This window comes from Nicotiana sylvestris, chromosome 4 (assembly GCF_000393655.2).
Source record: "Nicotiana sylvestris chromosome 4, ASM39365v2, whole genome shotgun sequence".
Lineage (NCBI taxonomy): Eukaryota > Viridiplantae > Streptophyta > Magnoliopsida > Solanales > Solanaceae > Nicotiana > Nicotiana sylvestris.
In genome coordinates, this window is record NC_091060.1 from 69,207,578 (window position 1) to 69,218,030 (window position 10,453).

Genomic DNA, 10,453 nt, shown 5'->3' on the forward strand with positions numbered 1-10,453 from the left:
CACCTGGAGAACGAGGATGAAGAATTTAAGAATAAGTCAGGCGTCCACCTGGAGAACGAGGATGAAGAATTTAAGAAGAAGTCAGGAGCCCACCTGAAGAACAGAATGACGATATATTGGTTGAAGTCAGGAGCCCGCCTGAAGAGAGGAATGACGATTATTTTCAAAGTTGTTGTCAGGAGCCCGCCTGAAGAGAGGAAAGACATTTTTAAAAGTTGTTGAAATCTTGCCAACCTAAAGAAAGGAATGACGATGTATGGTTTGAAGTCAGGAGCCCGCCTGAAGAGAGGAATGGCGATTATTTTCAAAGTTGTTGTCAGGAGCCCGCCTGAAGAGAGGAAAGACGTTTTTTAAAAAAAAAGTTGTTGAAATCTTGCCACCCTAAAGAAAGGAATGGCGATGTATTGTTTGAAGTCAGGAGCCCGCCTGAAGAGAGGAATGGCGATTATTTTCAAAGTTGTTGTCAGGAGCCCGCCTGAAGAGAGGAAAGGCGTTTTCAAAAGTTGCTGAAATCTTGCCAACCTAAAGAAAGGAATGGCGATGTATGGTTTGAAGTCAGGAGCCCGCCTGAAGAGAGGAATGACGATTATTTTCAAAGTTGTTGTCAGGAGCCCGCCTGAAGAGAGGAAAGGCGTTTTTAAAAGTTGTTGAAATCTTGCCAACCTAAAGAAAGGAATGGCGATGTATGGTTTGAAGTCAGGAGCCCGCCTGAAGAGAGGAATGACGATTATTTTCAAAATTGTTGTCAGGAGCCCGCCTGAAGAGAGGAAAGGCGTTTTAAAAAAGTTGTCGAAATCTTGCCAACCTAAAGAAAGGAATGGCGATGTATGGTTTGAAGTCAGGAGCCCGCTTGAAGAGAGGAATGGCGATTATTTTCAAAGTTGTTGTCAGGAGCCCGCCTGAAGAGAGGAAAGGCGTTTTTAAAAGTTGTTGAAATCTTGCCAACCTAAAGAAAGGAATGGCGATGTATGGTTTGAAGTCAGGAGCCCGCCTGAAGAAAGGAATGGCGATTATTTTCAAAGTTGTTGTCAGGAGCCCGCCTGAAGAGAGGAAAGGCATTTTTAAAAAAGTTGTTGAAATCTTGCCAACCTAAAGAAAGGAATGGCGATGTATGGTTTGAAGTCAGGAGCCCGCCTGAAGAGAGGAATGACGATTATTTTCAAAGTTGTTGTCAGGAGCCCGCCTGAAGAGAGGAAAGGCATTTTAAAAAAGTTGTTGAAATCTTGCCAACCTAAAGAAAGGAATGGCGATGTATTGGTGGAAGTCAGGAGCCCGCCTGAAGAGAGGAATGGCGAATTATTTTCAAAGTTGTTGTTGAAGTCAGGAGCCCGCCTGAAGAGAGGAATGACATTCATTTTTGTTGTTAAAGTTGGGAGCCCGCCCATAGAACAGAGGCATACATTTCAGTCTTTAATTTTCAAGCATTGAACTTGGGAGCCCGCCCAGATAACAGAGGCATACATTTCAAGTCTTTAATTTTCAAGTATTGAAGTTGGGAGCCCGCCCAGATAACAGAGGCATACATTTCAAGATCAAGTCAGAGAACAATAAAACAGAGGGTTACAATAGGAATCCCCAGCAGGAAACAATAAAATTCCCCGGCACCGGGAAGCAGAAGGTTGCAACAAGAGGTCACAGCACAAACTCAAGTGCATGTGTCAAAAAGAAGAAAAGCACCGGAAAAAATGCAAGCAGACAAGAAAGCAAGGCAACAAGAAAAATTGCAGTATAGCTTAGCTTCTTGTTTTCTTTTAAGCACGGTGTAACAAGGAGATCAGTAAGCAGTAGTAATAGCATGCAACAACAGTAACATTGCAGTCCAACGGTAGTCCCAGCTACCAAAATTTCCCGAACTACATTGACCTGATTCCTGTTTAGCCCAGGATATGTAGGAAACCTTTGAAGCAAAGGTTCGGTCAAATCTTTTTCAAAAAAAAAATGCTTCACACGGAGTACTCGGATGGGCAAAAATCGCTCGCTTTATCTTTGCACGAAAACCCTTCGTGTCTTCGGGCAAAGAGGGGCAGCTGTAAGCACGTGATTTTTGCCCAATATGAGAATTACTCCCAAAAAATCCAAAAATAAAATGATTTTTCTTTGGTGTGCAATTTTGTGATATTTTGAATAATTATTTGTATTTGTCTGTGCGTGTTTATTTGATAAATTAATAAAAAATACAAAAATATGTCGCATTTTGCATGTAGGATTTAATTCTATAGTTGTTAGTAATTAAATTTGTTTTACAAAAATTAAAAATTACAAAAGTAGGCATCGTTTGCATTTTTAGCATTTAATGTCCAAATATACAATTTTATGCTTAATTATTACTTAATTGTGCGTTAATTGTTATTGGGAGTTAATTTGCGCTTTTATAACTTAATTTAATTCTTAATAATAGTTTAAGTATTTTTATAATTTAGTTTTAGAGAAATAAAAGAAGAAAAAAGAGCGAAAATATAAAGAAAGTCGGAATTGGGCCTCTTCTTCGATTTCAAGCCATAGGCCCAAAAAATGGCCCAATCTTCCCTACGACCCAGTCCATTTCGAACTGGGTCGACCCAGTCCATAACCCAAAAGACCCAAACCCTTTTTGTCTTACATTTTACAAAACAAAACAAAAACAAAATGAAGAAAACCCTAAAAATTGCAAAACTTACCCGCCCCCCCTTTCTATCTTTCTTCTTCTTCTTCTTCCTCAAGAAAGACAAGCTCCATCAATGGCTACTTCATCATCTCCACCACAACCACCCCTTCACCACATAACCATGGCTGCCCTCAAGCTTCACCATTGTCGTTTTTGTTTTTGCGCCATAGCTGCCCGCGTTTGCTTTCATCTTCTTCGTCGAGCTCAAGCTTGAGCTCGACATCCATGGACGACCACTGCTTCTCTAGCAGCCATGGCTGCATTCCTCGAGCACCCGAACCACCACCAAACGACCATCGTTGTCATTCCCGCTACTACTGTGCCGTGCTACTGCTTTTGCTTCCTCCGTCGAGTTGATGCCGCCTGTTTCTGCCACTGCTGGGTCGTCGCCGCTGCTGCCTCGTAGCAACAGTGACGCTGCCGCTGCTACTCCTTCCTCTGCCGCTGCTTCTGCTTCTCGATGTCGTGCTGCTGCTCGTCACGGCAGTAGCTGCGGCTGCTTCTACTTCTTCTTCGTCTTCGTCGTCCTTCGTTCGAGCTTTGGTCGAGGCTCGGACAGATTTGCTTACAATAAAAGTGCGTTTGATTCATCTCCGATTAGTTGTTTTTGAGTTTTATTTTTGTCCATATTTTGTTTGATATTTTCCGGATTCAAATCGTTAAATGATTTAATCCTTGTTTTGTTCGTTGTTCGTCGTTGAAATAATTTTTAGTTTGTTCATATGTTTCGTTAAATTAATTTTCAGATTTCAAAATAGAAGTTTAATTAGTTGTTTTCATGTTTATTTCATGTTTGTATTATTGTTTAAGTAAGTATTTGTTAGTTTGATGTTTGTTAGATTCAAATTGAAATTTAATCAACTATTTCTTCAATTTGTTTCATGTGTTTATGTATTGTTAGAAATTGTTAATATTGTTAAGTTCAAGTTTAAGTTCATAATTGTTTCTTCGTCGATCTTGTTATTTGTTTAAAGAATTTAGTTGTATTAAAGGAATATATTGTTTTAATCGTTTAATCCGTCATGTTTGTTGTCTTAAAATAGATTCATTCATGTTCATACTTTGTTTGGATGATCTTGAATCCGAATTTTGTATAGTTTGATTTCTTGTTTACCATTTATGATTATTGCTTGAATTGTTCTCATAATCTTGTTTAAAGTTTAATATAAGAATTGTTTGTTGTAATGTTGTTAGAGTTGATTTTAAGTTCAATATGATTGAATTTAGAAATCTTCATACTTTGTTTGTTGTTGTTGTTGAATCCGAAAATAGGATTGTTTGTTGCTAAAATATTGTTCAATCAAATTTTAGTTGTTCTTTGTTGTTCAATTCGTGTTCATGTGATTTGTTGTTGAAATGTTGTTAAAATCGTGTTCATGTGATATTGTTGTTATGATGTTCATCCATGTTCATATTGTTGTTTGAACATTGTTAGAAATTGATCATATTGTCTATATTTTGGTTAAGTTTGATTAATTGATGTGTTATAGCTGATGGGTAGTTTGGTAAATTTGTAATACGTTCAGGGGTAGTTTGGTAATTTCAGTAAGGTCGGAAGGGGTAGTTTAGGAATTGTACATTTTGAAATTGTTTATTTGAAGCATGGGGGACAAAATGAAATGGGGTGGGTTGTGATATGATTATTTAATATAAAGGGGGGACAAGATTTAAATTAAAGGGGAATCTTGCATTATTTTAAATAAAGCATGGGGGACAAAATATAATGGGGTGGTGTGATATGTTTATTTAATGTAATGGGGATGAGTGGAAAGATAATGGGTTGGGTAGAGAAAAAGTATTGATTTAATTGATTAAAAGATTTATGGGATGAGATTATATATATGTGAAGTCTTGAACACAAGACATAACAGAAATAGAGAGAACAGAAAAGATACGAGAAAAAATACACACACAGATAGAGAAAAAAAACGGACAGAGAATAGAAGAGAGAAAAATTCCGAAAAATATTTAAGCTTTCAAAATAAAAATAAAAGCTAAAAAATCTACTGCTTTCTTTCTTTGTTTGAAATTAGTATTAATGGTTGTTGTTTCATTTAAAGCTTAAGGCTTTTGTTTTTGGGATTACTACTCCACCGGTCTGTTACTGGGTTGTTACTGTTGCTGGGCAGTTGTTGCGGTTGTACTGTTATTACTGCTGCTGATTCTCATCTTCATTTTCTTTTGCTTCCAATATCAGGTACATATCTGTAAATTCATGTCATGAAAAGCTTCAACATGGCAAGTAAATGAAGTTTGGAATTATAAGGATGTCTTCTACTCATTTAAATTTTATTAGTTTAAATTTCAGTTTGTTTCAGTTGGTTAACAAAGTAGTATGCTTGACATGAAGACTATTATCTAATCGTTTTCTTTTTAAAAGTTTGCATAAGTTTTGTAATAATATTGTCCATTTCGAAATCTCATTAGTATAGTTATATTTGAACTGTCAAAATAGGGAATATGACATAAAAATGGGCCATTGATTACATCCCGTAACATTGTTAGCTAAATGTAAAGTAGAATAGAAATATCAAGAAAACTACATTCTAACCTCTGTTGTTGAATAAGGTTAAAATGATGTTGATTGTATTTTTTTCATATATGGTAAGATAACGGGTATATGTATAACCATAAGAAAGGTGAATTGATTAGCTTGTTACGACGTTAAAATATTATGAATGGTTCCGACGAATTGATTAGCTTGTTACGACGTTAAAATATTATGAATGGTTCCGACGAACAACTACGTTGTATATAAAGCAATTTTATTGAATCAGTTTGTAATATTTCTTTTTTCTTATCAACTTGACTCTTATCTTCCATTGCAAACATTAACCAAACCATTATAACTTTGGACTAAAAACAAGTAGATGAGAAGGAGATATAATTTCTTCGAAAACTATTAGTTTGTTTATCAAATTAATTCTCTTTCCTAGTTTTATATGCAATTCATTTTTTGGGTATGCATATATTGTATTTACGGAAAAATGGTATTATTAATCCCACGTTTATTTTTACCCTTTTAAATTTGAATGGCTTGGAGAAATATAATTCTTACGCAAAAAATATAATTTGCGGTTAACATTCAACAATTTATGGAAAATCTATACTACTATTAAGAATCTTTTGCGTGATTAGGGATGCGTTCGCGTAACCTGATTATATTTCTAAAAGCAATTCGGATTATGCGTTCGCGCAACTTCGAACGAACATTTAATAAAAAGGGGGCTCTTCGGAGAATATCAATATTAATTTCATATAACTCGAGATGTGCGGTTCAATATTTAATTATACAAGAGCGACGAACGTTCTTAATTTTATTTTTAGCACAATTTCAAACTTAAGTCTTCTTTTTTTATAATAAAAAATTTCGAAAAAAAATTAATTATTATTATATTATCAATATCATTGTGTATACGTACGCGTGACACGATTTTTCACGTTAAAAAATATATAATATATAAAACGAATACACGTACGCGTGATTCGATTCGAAGAAGGGTCTTTAATTATAAACAATCTAAATAGAAGCGGTAACAATAAAATCATGCAATAAAAATGTATTTAACAAATCAAAATAATCAAGCCGAATATAACAGTTGAGCGACCGTGCTAGAACCACGGAACTCGGGAATGCCTAGCACCTTCTCCCGGGTTAACAGAATTCCTTATCCGGATTTCTGGTTCGCAGAATAATAAACAGAGTCATATTCTCCTCGATTCAGGGATTAAAATTGGTGACTTGGGACGCCTTAAAATTCCCAGGTGGCGACTCTGAAACAAACAAACAAATCCCGTTTCGACTGTCCTTTAATTGGAGAAAACTCCCTTGTACCCTCGCGTGTGCAGAATGAGCACGACTCCAAATGAACCCTTTTCAATCATGAATAAAATCCCCCTCCAATTGCGGCTCTGGTGGAATGATTTAGGCAAAGAAGGGCATGACGAAATCAAGAAGTATCTGAAAGGCCTCACGAGTTTGTTGGATATCAGGCCACGGGGAGATATCATAAGGGCACTAGTCCCCCACTGGGATCCTGCGCACAATGTCTTCCATTTCTCGGACTTTGAACTTACCCCAACTTTAGAAGAAATAGCAGGGTATATCGGCAGCGCTGAGACTCCTTTGAGGCACAAATATCTGATTGCTCCAAGAGCTGTAGCAATACACCGGTTTCTGGACTCCTTAAAGATAGTCAGAACAATTCATAACCCTGACTTGGCAAAAGGTTTTTGCAGCATGAGTTTCATATATCAAAGATATGGTCACATAGGAGGATTCGACAAGCCAGAAAACCAGTTGTGCAGCAAAAGTAATCGTCAAAAGTGGGAAGAACATAGACGGATTGCTTTCATGATAACTTTCTTAGGACTCTTAGTATTCCCAAGAAAAGACGGGAATATTGACATAAAGATAGCAGGGGTCGTCAGTACGTTGCTCACACAGAGAGATAGTACGTTGGCGCCCATGATAGTATCTGATATGTTCCGGGCTCTCACGTCTTGCAAAGCCGGAGGAAGCTTTTTCGAGGGTTGCAATTTGTTGTTGCAAATGTGGATGACCGAACACCTATGTCACCGAGCCCAGTTTCTGAGCCATGGATCCGCTGAAAAGACCTGCATAGAGGAGTTCTATACCAGAGTTAATGAGACCTACCTACCGGAAGGAGTCACAGCATGGACCTCATATTTCCATACCCTCAACGCCAGTCAAATACAGTGGGCGCTAGGATGGTTACCGATCGACGAAGTCATATACATGCCAGCAGCCAGGCCCCATTTTCTCTTAATGGGACTTAAGAGCATTCAACCATACGCGCCGCATCGGGTTTTAAGGCAACTTGGGAGGTGTCAGATAGTGCCGAAAGACGAGGATCTAAGCACCCAGGTGATTGAGATCAGTCCCGACGGCCAGTTTCCTGAAGCAAGGGTTCGCCAAATTTGGAGCCAATGTCAATACTTAGAAGCAAATACTTGTGTAATGAATCGGGCAAAAGGGGAAGTTTCGCCCGGGTATCAGGCCTGGTACAAAGGGGAGACATCATCTGGAAGGCCGACCAAAAGACCTCACCTGCAAGAATTTGCCAAATCTTCACAAGAGCAGTGGGGCTGGTTGGCCAAAGAGCGGGAATATCTTGCCGAAACAGGCAAACTGAAGCAACAAGTTCAGGATATGAGGTTTGAATGCCAATTACAGTCTGCTGCCCACAAGGGAGAAAAGAACAGATTAATCAGAGAAGGCGAGATCCTCAAAGCTCAGATCCGGAGGATGAAAAAGGAGGCTGATAACCAGCTGAGAAGCCGGGCGGATAAAAGATTGATAGCGGGGTTAAAGGATCAGGTTGCGGAATGCCAGGAAGATTTGGAAAGAGCCAAGGCTAGCACAGCAAGATTGCGGACCAAGTGGGCAAAGGGTACAATGGCCCGGAGGCAGCGCCTGCAACAAGTCATAAGGGATTATGAACTGAGCATCGGGACATTAAGGGAAACGAATTCCACTCTTCAAGAGCGGATCTTCAAGCAAACACGAGATGCCCAAGCCGACAGAAGGCGATGTTACGATGCAATGACCAGAATGGAAAGACAAATGGAGATGTTCCAGGATCAACTTGCCAACAATGCGCAAACACTAGGATTGAAGAACCGACAGATAAGGCAGTTGTTCACAGAAAGGGACAACATTCGAGGAAGGATCGACGAGATTGGGCATTACATCTACATGAGATGCCTGGCATGCGAGCAAATGCCTCGGAAGACCCTCCTTGCTTCCATCATGGGTTGCGTCCACCGAATCATGAATGAGTTGAAAAGCCTGCAGAGGGACCTCACACCAAGGGCCGCGGAAAGGCCGAATGATGCCTCGCGGGCCCCTAAGTTGGAAAATTAATCTTTGGTTGAGTCTTGTTTATTTGGCTTTGTTGCTTTTCCATATGTTGTTTTCTTTTCTTTTAGTCAAAACGGGTTAAGAACTGTGGAGTCTGTACTATTGCTATTCCTTGTTTGAAGTAATTTGTAATAGCAAAATTTTGAGAATGAATTTAATGATTTCACAAGAATTTTGTGTTTCTTTACTTTAAGGCAGAACTACGCCTGGTCTGATTCGCGCGGGGACGTGATACGTAGGCAATCCCCATAAGATTCGACCGCTTTTAATAAAGAAAGAAAAGAAAATACAAAAATAAAATAAAATAAATAAAAAAAACAGAAAAGGGGATAAATGAGCAAACCGGGATGACGCATGTTGTTTAAAGCGAAGCATGTAGAAATGGTTAACTGCCTAGGAGCATTGCATCCTCTATGTGTTGAGATTAAATCCGTTAAACTCTAACGCTAACAAAGTTTGTTGTTGTCTGATCAAGACAGTTAGTTGTTAAAGAATTCTGGCAACACACCCTTACCAAACCAGATCCAAAGGACCGGTAGCAATAAGCATGACTACTTCAGAGAATAGTAACGAGGAAGAAAGGCCGATGAGCCAGTTGTTAAAAGAAGCGATGGAAAAGATTGAAAGGATGGGACTAGAGATGAATGCAATGCAGCTAGCTTTAGCCAAAGCACAAAAGAGTCCTGAGCCATTGGGGCGCATGCCGGAATACCCTCATTCCGGCCCTTCCACAAGCCTCCCGAATCCCCGTTATCATCAAGAAAGAAGCCCTCATGATTCCCAAGCTCCACCACCCCATCAACCTCTCCCAACACCAAATATTCCCACTTTTGTGGGACCCCCATCAGCCACCTTGCAAAGAACGACCAGTGAGCCATTGTTTCAGGCCCACGATACGCAGTACTACCCCCTGAGCCTACATTCCATGCCCCCGAGCCCCAGGCCTACAATCCGCACTTGGAGGTACCGGCAAAGATTGAAAAGCCGGTTAAAGCCCCTGAACAGGATGAGGTATTGAGAAAGTTCAAAAGCCTGGAGCAGTCCTTCAGGAACCTGCACGGTTTGGGCAACCAAGTCAGCGTAGCTTACAAATATCTATGCCCTTTCCCGGACGTCCAACTCCCGGCGGGGTTCAAGATGCCTAAGTTTGATTTATATGAAGGGCACAACGATCCCATGGCACATTTGCGGGGATTCTGTAGCAAAATGAGAGGGGCAGGCGGCAAAGATGAGCTGCTGATAGCTTATTTCGGCCAAAGTCTGAGCGGATCTGCACTAGAATGGTATACCAGGCAGGATTCCAGTAGGTGGTACACTTGGGATGATCTGGCGCAGGCTTTCGCAGGTCATTTCCAGTACAATCTCGAGATAGTCCCTGACCGTCTCACATTGTTGAGGACTGGGAAGAAACCCGGGGAAAGTTTTCGCGAGTTCGGTTTCCGCTGGAGAGAGCAAGCGGCCAGAGTCGATCCTCCCATGAGAGAGGGAGAGATGGTGGACTATTTCTTACAAACATTGGATCCAACCTACTTTGGTCACTTGGTGACAACGGTTGGAAAATCCTTCAACGAGGTGGTCAAGATAGGGGTCATGATAGAAGAGGGTCTGAGGTCTGACAAAATCCTGAACTACTCGGCACTCAAGGCAACGACCCAGGCTATCCAGAACGGCACGGGAGGTGCGCTGAGAAGAAAGAAAGAAGAAGTTGCCTCGATCGAGGCAGGCAGTTGGTCCGGATCTGGCAGGCCACACTACAACCAACCCAGACCTCACAGGACAAACTACCCATACAACCCACCACATCACTACTATCCCCCCCAAGAACCGCATTTCACCGTCCATCAAGCCCAGACATACACCCAACCTCCGATTCGCCCACAATGGCGTGCGCCGGCTCCCCACACTACATACCCAGCACCACATAA